Raw genomic sequence first — 10,771 nt, forward strand, 5'->3', positions numbered from 1 at the left:
GTGCCTTGTGTAGACAAGCCCAAAGTGAAGTATATATGTATTTCTAGAGTCTGTCTAACTCTGTATAGATGCAACGGGTGGGAAGGATACAAATATCCTGTCTTTTAATTTTCTTTTTCATGTAATAATTCCTTCTGCCGGGTCCAGGATTGGGATCAGCCTTTGTGCATTTGGAAACTGATCTGAAAATCCACTGAAGTCAGTTGTGCGGGAGGGGGGAAGGACTTCCATGGTTTCTCATGGGCTGTGGATCATGTTTCCTATGCGTAAAGACTGTGGGAGATTGGCAATGACAGCTGTGCCAGACTGTACAGCATTAGCGCTCACACTCACAAACATGTACACACTTACACACACAGCCATATGCATGCACACGGAGGCAGAAATTGAGCCATGATCCTGCTGTCCTTCCATGCTGTGCTTCAATACCTGCAGACTAGGAGTACCACCTATACCCCATAAAGCTGATGTATATGTTAATCTCTGTCAGAGCTGCCACTCCCCAGGTGCTTCCTAGCCTAACACCCTCACCCACTCTGATTAAATGCCTGGTCTCACCCGTATTTTATTTTTTACGGGTGAGCTTTTCAAAAGGCGCTTGGGAACATGAGTCATAGAAGCACTTCTGCTCTGTGTTCATTTAATCAGAAACCTAATATTTATTATCGTTCCATATTGGTTAAGGCAAAAGAAAACCTCTTTTACTTGAATAAGCTCCCAGGGGACCCTGGGATCTGCAGAGCCAAAACACTGCAAATTAATCCCAGAAAAGCAGGGACTCAGATGCAGCTCTCCCTACTGTACTGTGACTCACTGCTTCGGCCTTTAAAGAGCAAGCCTAAGGCAGCAGCATTTGGATACTACACTGACAGCATATCAGCTAAGACACGTTTGATCCCACTGCTGCAACATGGGGAACTGTAGAGGGTAATGGCACTGTTTCTGAGGTTTTCCTCTATTGCTATTAAACCACACCAAGAGAGGGAGAAATGGGGATGCTTTAGGATGCGGAAGAAGGAAGGATGATCCAACTGTTAAGGTGCTAGTAACCCTAGCACTCCAGACCTGGTTTCAATTCCTTGCTTAGCTACAAACCCCTGGGCAAGTGACTTAGTCTCTAGGTCCCTCCATACATAGATGTACTCTTGGTACATATATGAAATACAAACATTTCCCCCCCACACACACACCTCACATAGGTGTTGTGAAGATAAATATGTTACAGTGATATGCAGCAATGCAGGGCAGTTAGGTACCTGAAAGAAAAAAATAGCTCTACCTAAATGTCAAATAGGAATATTTAGAAAGCAATTACAGAGAGAGAAATGTTGGAGAAGGCAATTATTTAACATTTATATTCTAGTGTATTTTTATACACTACATTTATAACATTATCATTATGTAGCATATATATGCTATATTTGATGTTTATTTTGTTTCTACCTCTCCCTGGTCACAACCCCATTGCATTAAGCAGGTCAGATCCAAGATGGATCTGCATGGGCAAAATAAAAAAGAATTTTAGGATGAGAACGTGATATGGAAGGGTGTCTTGTACACAAACATAGTTCATTCTTCCATTTTACTTATCTTCTGAAAGCACTTTTTGTAATCCACTGGTGGTATGGATATGGGTTAATGAGGTTATCCCAAAAAAAGATACAAAGGTATCTATGACTAGTAGCAATTACACTGGTTATCTCATCAAAGAGCTGGGAATTTTCCCTTTACAGTGGGATTAAGTTCCCTTTTCCAGTCTCATGGACTGCATACTATCAGCTTAGAATGAAAACATCTTTCTGTATAGAAAGGCTTGTCTTGACCTCAGCCTAGTCATAAATCCTGTTTATTTTGGGTCAGGAGTAACTATGAAAAGAGAGTCCTGTTTGGGAAAAGAAACATGCGTGTGTGTACAGGAATTATGTTATACATTTAGCCATCACCACTACACATGAAATGTATATAATGTCTAGAGTAGCGTTCTTTACAACCACTTTCCTTGGTGTGTTCAGAACATGCAAGAATTCAGCTTTAATTCTTTAAGGTTTATTCCAAAAGAATTTTACTTTTGTTTTTGTCTCTCTGCCTCCATGAATTGTCTCACTGACAACTGGGCTGTAAGGGCTCCTCTGGGGAAAGTTTTGCAGATGTGGTTCATCATTCTAAGTCGGGGCAGGAAAAATGTGGCCCATGAGCCAGATCTAGCCCGCTAGGCCTTTCCATCTAGCCCATGGGGCCTTCTAAAAGGCTGCCTTTCTGAAAGTTGGCAGGAGATGCGGGCTTTCAAAGGTAGCACACCAGTGGGCCAGGCCGGCTCAGCTCTGCGCCTTCACCTTCATGGGGCTCCTACACCCCTGCACAAACCCCCCACCCACACACATCCACAGCCCCCCATACTCCTACATACCCCCTGCAGCTCCTCACATGCCCTCACAAACTCCCCCCACACACAATCCCCCACAAACTCCCCTACACCCCACACACCCCCCCACACACAATATACAAGACTAAGATTTTATTTTGAGCTGTTATCCATCTCTCGCAGATGAAAGGATGCCATAAACAATTATGCAATCAGCTCTATATACTCTACAGAAATGCACATAAATCAGGACAAAAATATTTTTTGAAATAAAATTAAAATATGTTCTAGTAGAAGTTTGATTTTTAATATATGATTTCTGTTTATTTTTCTGGTGCCAAGACGACAAACCTCCCTCCCAAAAGGAATACTTCTGGGAGCAAGGGGGAGGACTTTCAGTGGCAATGGTCAGGGGTTAGTGCAGGGATGGGCAAAATGCAGCCTGCCAGGCCATTCTATCTGGCCTGCGGGGCCCCTAAAAATTTTAGAAAATTAATATTTATCTGACCTGGGCTGCCTGTCATGCAGCCCTCTATGGCTTGCCAAAACTCAGTAAGCAGCCCTACGCCCAACATAATTGCCCACCCCTGGGTTAGGGGCAGGATGATGATGACCAAAGGGCGGGGTACCTGTCAAGGGGTGGGACTACTCTTGTGGCCCTCAACAGTTCATCAAACGTTATTAAGCAGCCCTCCAGCCAAAATAATTGCCCACCCCTCTCCTAAGTCAATTCTAAGCCTTAGCTTTTAACAAGTCAAAGTAACCCTTTCTTCATGCTTGCGCTCAAAAAATAAAAACCCAACACTTTTTTGTACTGAGACCACAGGGAAAGGAGACACTTTGAGGAGGTTAGGAGTCACTCCGCATCTTTATATTGAAACAATATTAGCTGAAATAAGTAAAGAGACCTGGAGGGTTGGCTTATTTGCTTAGGGACAGGTCCCAGTCCCAGATGATACTGAGTTCAATAAGGAGTTATGTACAGGCTACAATTTAAGATCAGGCTTTCTATCTGTAGCATTACTGGAGCAACCCTATCAACCCTAGTAACCTAACTGCAAATCAACTCCAAGAACATAAAAGCCAGAGGTGAGTTACACATGACATAAGACCACCTCTCTTGTGGTTTATGACATAAATCCATATTTAAGTTTTTTTTTAATAAAGAACTCAGCTTTGTGCACCATAATATAGGTCCTTGGGAGTCATTACACAGGCAAATCATCAGTTTACTTCACAGTGTGCAAAGCTATTATGATGGAAAGTAGATATACATATTAAAATATTACTTGAAACATGACTGCATATGGAAACCCTCTGATTTTCAAGTGATATTAAATTGGCCACTTCAGGCTTTGTTAATAGTTTTTCAAAATTCTGTGCTTTAAACAAAAGCTGTCTTTGGCCTGCAAGAATATGAAGACATATATAAAAACCCCATCCCACATATATTTGTATTCACAAGCAATTTAAACTACCCAAGTCTTCCCGTCAAACTCAGCGGGAACCCAGTTAAGTCAAATTATTTACAGGTGGCTTCATCCTGCTAACACTTATAATGTGTGTTTTGCATCCTCTTGTAATACAAATATGCAAATATATATATTTAAAAAAAACAACATAAATATGTAAAACAAATTGCTAGAAAATTGAAAATCTAAATTACGCCTGGAATTTGTGCAGTCTCTTCAGCTTTGCTTCAGGCTGGTTCTTGCAAGAATTCAAAATACAACTCTAAGCTTCACTTGGTTTGAAGGCAAAACCATTATTTGCCTCCAGGTCTTCTCAAAAGTGAACTCAGCTCCCAAGCTCATTTTTAAATCTGGTAAGGCTTTTAAGCTAAACTTGGATGGCATATGAAAAATTTGATTCATCCAACAAGATCCAAATTAGCAGACCTCTGATGTCTCAAACCTACCAAGTTGTTCCTGTTTTGAAGAACTTGCATACCACTAGTTTTATTCTTGTAATATATTCACCGCAGAGTACATTTTTGTAATATTTTTATAATAGAAGTACAGCAGGCTTACCTTTTTCAGGGCTGGGCTAGAGTCCCAGGCTCAAGGGTCTGCTGTTTGATTGGTGAAGCTCATTCATCAATCCAGAGACAGCGAAGAGAAGCAATACCATGCTCCTTTCCAAAGGGAGGGTGCAAGGAGCAGCTGGACCTAAATCAGAACTGTGCCAGCCATGTCCAGAGAACTTCATGGGTGGAGCTCCTGAAGAGTATAAAAAGGGAGCATGCTCGACAGGCTGGGGGGAGATGACGAGGGACAGTGAGGAGAGAGGAGCTCCAGAGACAGCTGTCCTCGGGACCCCAACTGAGCTTCTGTGGTGCACAAATCAGTGCATGGGGAGCTGGCCCTGGGAGCAGTTTGAGGCTGCTCAGGCTCCACATGGTGCATGGGTCAGTGCACAGAGAGTCCGCCCTGGGAGCAGCTTGCGGCTGCCCGGGCCTCACCTGGTGCATGGGTCGGCACACGGAGAAACCACCTTGGAAGCAGCTCACCGCTGCTCAAGTTAGCCCTGGCCCTAGACCGGGTGACCAGAGCCCCACAGTGTGACTCCACTTTTAACTAAAGAGCCCCGGTGCCCAGAGGAGGGCCTGGGAAAGGGTAGAACCCCCAGTGAAAGACCAGGCAGTCAGAGCCTGCAAGGGCTTCGCTTCCACGAGAGAGAGAGAGCCCTGGGTGCCCAGTGCGGTGTGCCAGGCCATTGAGGAGAGCCGAAGGCGCTGCTGGGGAGAGGCTCTTACGGGATCAGCCACCAGGGGATGAGCCTTGACTTCTCCAGAGAGGAAGCATGAGTTACTAGGGAAGCGGGCCCCGGAGGGGAGGCTGACACAGGTGAGGAACATCTGCTGTCTCCACCCTTCATTGTGAGAGAGGCGTGTCCACATCCCAAGGCCCTAAAAGGGAGGGGCTTCAGGGAAACCCCCTTGGGGAGGTGCTGAGTGTACTCCCTATTTTGAGGTTGTCATGTTAAGGGCTATAAAGCTAGGGGTATTCTTTAAGGGGGTTTATATGGTTTATGTCCATAGGAGGGTCACTTGCATGATCGGGGGCAGCAGGGCAGGCCCTACGAGGACAGGCTATGAGACCTGAACCTGTTCAGCCTTAACAAGTGAAGGCTGAGAGGGGATCTGGTGGTTGCCTATAAACAGGCCAGGGGAGACCAGCAGGCATTGGGAGAGTCCCTGTTCCCCTGAGCACTACTGGGAGTAACAAGGAACAAGGGCCAAAAGGTGATGGAGAGTAAATTCAGGCTAGACATCAGGAGGCACTACTTCACAGTCAGGGCGGCTAGGATCTGGAAACAATTTCCAAGGGAAGTGGTGCTTGCTCCTACCCTGGGGGGGTCTTTAAAAGGAGGCTGGATGAACACCTTGCTGGGGTTGTTTGACTCCAGTACTCTTTCCTGCCATGGCAGGGGGTCGGACTTGATGATCTCCTCAGGGCCCTTCTGACCCTACCAACTATGAAACTATGAAACAACTATGTGTTTTAATGCCTCAATGTGTATATTGGTATCGTTATTTGTGAAGGTTTAAAGAAATATGATTGTTAATTTACTGGGGTTATATAGGTTAATATCCATATGTGTTAATTGTATTGTACAGGTTGTAAGTTATTTGGTTCATATTTGGTAGTATAGGCGAATTATGTAATATTATATATAGTATTATATGTTAAGCCTTGTAAATATTCTATGTTTTATATTAAGTGTCTGTATTTATTCTTGTAATAAATTGTATATAGTTAAGTACTTGATTTTGGCCTAGCTTTATAGAGAGGGGAGGAAGCCACTCTAGTAGTTGACCCTTTCCTCAGCACCCTGCCTGACCACCACCACTGTCATCGAAGGACAGGGCATACCCCCTGGGTGTACCCGGGCTACGTAAATATACCTTTAAGTCAAAGTTGGTAGGCTTCAGACTTGCCTAACTTTGAAGCTAGACTGTGATTGCACTGACTTCCTGCATATGCAACTAACACTTTAAGTCCCAGGACCAAGTCCTATTGCTGTCAGAGCAGGAGGGTAAGGAGGCAAAGCCTTGGTTGCACTGACTGTTACAGCTGGGTGGTACCATCTTTTAAGATGATCTTTTATATTTTCCCTCTTGATATTCCACTGGTTTCCTCCCCTGTCTGGTTTGAGTTCCTCTGTTTCACAACTAAACAAACAGTCAAATGACTAGATAAATGATTAACTATTCAAAGCCCCTAAGTAAACAAACATGTAAAACAAACATTACACTTCTGCTAACTTTAGCATCTTAAGTCTTATGCCTGGTTAAATCTCCAACTTGGGCATAGGCAATGTATGTATCAGCTGCAAAACCAAGATTTTTCAGGGTTCAGGCTCAACGCAAATCATCAAGGGAAAAGAGCGGGAAAAAGAGCAGCAAACAGCAGGGGAAAAGGAGCAGGAAAAAATGGCGGGGAAATGAAAGCATAAGTAAGCAGTGAATCAGCTGCAAGACGAATGCAAGGGCTTACCATAAATCAGCAGGAGCAGGAAGGAAGGGTGGGAAAATGCAAGGGTTTACCAGCCTAACACACACACCCAAACTCCCCTGCCCCTCCTGCAGCGGGGAGGGGAGGGCAAGCTGCTGGTGGGCAGAGTGGTCCCTAGGCTGTGGGGAGGGGCAGGCGGGGCTGGTGCTTTCCTCCATGGCAGCAGCAGCCCCCCCTCCAAGTGGTACCTGCCCATAGGCACCTGGCTCAGGCGGCTCTGGGGGGCACTGCAACCACGGAGGGAAGCAGCGGGCCCCTGCACAGCTCAGGCAGACAGGCAGGCTCCAGGGCAGGGGGAAAAAAAAGATCAGGCTCGCCACTTTTCTTGGGTGGAGCTGTCTTCCCGGGCTGCTGCCAGGCTGCCTGCATGGGCTTCCTGCAGAGCCCCTGAGCTGCATGAAGTGCAGGGCTTCACTCAGCAGTTGTAGGGCAGCAAACTAAAACTCCTCAGAACAGTTTTAGCGTGCTGTGCCCCCAGTCATTTAAGGTGCATTATGCTGCTGAATTTGCTACAGCGGCTGGAATTACTGCGCAGTACGCTGCCGATGCGTGCAAATACCAACACCATTAAAGCGGTGCAAAAGCATTTAACCTGCTTTAAAGTGTTGTGCACAAATGCCCCTCATTTCATCTGCACATGGCCAGAGATGCTTCCTGAAGGAAAACGGAGGCATCATAGCTAATGGGTACCTCTTTCTCAAGACTAGGTGTGAACATAGCCCAGAGTACATTTTCCCCAAATAATTGTCATATGATAAGGACTGTCCCCTCTATCAGCAAAACTGGCAGTAGTTTTGACCCCAGGCACTCAGGCAAAAATTATCACTTCTTTCTGCACCCTCAGTGTCACCAAAAGGCATGTTTTTCATTCCAAATTCTTCTGCCTGACACACTTCCCTGGTAGCCCAACTCTAACTACAAGGATCTGGAGCAGCAGCCTTTGCTGGAAGAGTAATAGAACCAGCCTTGGAAGAGACTAATGGAACAACATTGCTTGGGAGTAGAAGTGAGAGAGCTGAGGCCCCCAGTGGATGCAGGGTATATCTGGATGGGTGATCCTAGACTTCTGGAAAGGGTTGCATATCTTGGAGAAAGACCACTCTTTTGATCTAAGGATGCCATCTACCCACTCTTTCCCCTCTCTCTGCTCTTGGGAACAACCCCAGGAACATCCAGGCATAAGAGAACTACAAGCTCATGTGCTTCAACCCACTCCTGCTACTCCTGTCTGTGAATAACATGGTTCTCTCCATCCTTTTTTCCTGTGTTTTCTGTCTCCACTGCCTTTTGATTCACCCCAACAAACTCATCCATCTACCCTTCTTCTGCTGATCTTTACCTTGTTTTCCACCCCATAAATCTTCCAAATAGATGAAGCCAATACTTGTTTGCTACATTTGTTAAATTTGCAATATCAAGCAGCCAACAGGACACTTCCCTGTCATTAGTATGACTGAACCATGGTGTATCTCTTTCAACAATTCTTACACCATGATCTGTGTGAACATGTAGTCAGTTTTGGTGTTAATGTATGAAAAATAATTATTTTTCACTAGTATCCTATTTAATTATTTACTGGGGGCTTTTTATCTGCATTGTTTGAGTTGACATGGACAAAGGCCTCACTGTACTAGGCAGTGAAGAAACACAGAACAACTTACGTTATTGTATGGGTCTGAGAAGCAATTTATTACTATTATTGTTCCTACAATTATTTACAGATATTGCCCTAAGGAACTCCGTAGATGACAAATGCAGCATCATGAAGATAAGCTTGTAGAAAATAATATTAATGTCACTCTATGCTTCTGGCTCTATGCTTGTTTACTTCAGCATTCCTCATTTTTGTCTTCGTTGTTCATTTGTCTCTCAGACATCAGCGCTGCCAACCCAAGTGTTCAAAAATCATGCCCAAAACCATGGGATTAGTTAAACAAAAAAGAGACATTTTAAAAATAATTAATTTTGCAATATTTTTATCTTCATTTTAGTGTTTAAGCACATTGACAGATGCGGTTCCAATCTCTTTCTCCCACTCCTCCCCTTAGTACAATCAAGAAGATTACAAGCATACTTTTTAAGATGGTAGTTTAAATTGTTGCATTAACATATGATCCCAGGATCTGGGATTTTAAGACAAATACTTCATACCATTGGCCTCTGCAAAACTGAAGCTGAAACTTGGTAGGCTGAGAGATTTGCTTTTCATGTTTACTTCAAAGCTAAGGTGGATTGTAACATGCAATCTGCCCAGCTGTTTTTGTCTAATTTGGGTAATTTTTTTTCAACAAATGGTAAACTTGCTTAAAAAAGCAGAATTCATGGTTAGGGGGAAATCAAAATTATTTTCAAATTTGGATTGAATACAGTAAATAGTATCAGACAAAAGAAAATGGGGGTAAAATTTAGAAACCATCAAAAGTTTCATCTTAACATTTTAAAGAATTAAATTAACCTCTTTAGTGATGCAGAATGATTCTTTTTTGACTTCTTTTAATTAAACTTTTTTGTTTCAAACTGTTGTTTCCCCTTTGTAACTTTCATCTAAATTAAAAGTTAAAAAAAAAAAACCTGGAAGGTGGGGCAGAGGAGAATCATTTTGGGTCAAAACAATATTTTGTATTGACCCCAAAACATATTTTTGTTGATGTTGCTTTCACCAAAAATCCAGCTTGTCCATTTCACTCGAACCCAAACCATAGTTTTAATAAAGATTGTGGGACACAAACTCAAGCTGGATGTCAATAAACTGCATTAGATTTTAACATTTTAAAGGAAGACTGAACAATGAATGACAGCCTTAACCTTCAGTATTTATTGAACAAAATCAAAATCATTCAATTGACTTTGATTGTCTTTGGATTAAGCCCAAAGAAAGCAACCATTGGCCTAGTAAAGCATTTCTTTGGCACCTAAGATTCCCGCTGACTTCAGCTACCACACTGAACTATGATAAGACAAACTGCACAGTTAATTCATTATAAAGTGGGGATTCCCAGACTGAGGGTGGTATAATGCTTCCTGGCAGGTTGCAGAGAGCTCACTTATTACCAGAGAGGGAGGATGGTTCACTGGGTAGGCTGAACTTGGGGACGCTTAAATTTCCCATTCCACTGCAGATGTCCTGAGTAGCCTTCGGTGAGCCACTTAGCCCCTGATCCATAAAGGGACTTGAGTCCATTACACTGAGTGTAATGGGAGGAACAGGATCCCTGCTAAATGGGCAGAAACAATTGGTGATGGACAGGGGGGACAAGGCTGAACTCCTCAACGAGTTCTTTGCCTCAGTGTTCCTAAGCGAGGGGCACGACAAGCCTCTCACTGGGGTTGTAGAGAGGCAGCAGCAAGGCGCCAGACTACCATGCGTAGACCCTGAGATGGTGCAGAGTCACTTGGAAGAACTGGATGCCTTTAAGTCGGTAGGCCCGGATGAGCTCCATCCGAGGGTACTGTAGGCACTGGCCAATATCATTGCAGAGTCACTGGCGGGAATATTTGAACGCTCGTGGCGCACGGGCCAAGTCCCGGAGGACTGGAAAAGGGCCAATGTGGTCCCCATTTTCAAGAAGGGGAGGAAGGAGGACCCAGGCTACTATAGGCCAGTCAGTCTCACCTCCATCCTTGGCAAAGTCTTTCAAAAAAATTATCAAGGCTCACATTTGCAAGAGCCCGGCAGGACCAATTATGCTGAGGGGAAACCAGCACGGGTTCGTGGCAGGCAGATCGTGCCTGACCAATCTAGTCTCTTTTTATGACCAGGTTATGAAACACCTGGACACAGGAGGAGGGGTGGATGTTGTATACTTAGACTTCAGGAAGGCCTTCGATACGGTATCCCACCCCATACTGGTGAACAAGTTAAGAGGCTGTGACTTGGATGACTACACAGTCC

The sequence above is a fragment of the Alligator sinensis genome, unplaced genomic scaffold, assembly GCF_000455745.1.
Source record: "Alligator sinensis unplaced genomic scaffold, ASM45574v1 scaffold567_1, whole genome shotgun sequence".
Classification (NCBI taxonomy): Eukaryota; Metazoa; Chordata; order Crocodylia; family Alligatoridae; genus Alligator; species Alligator sinensis.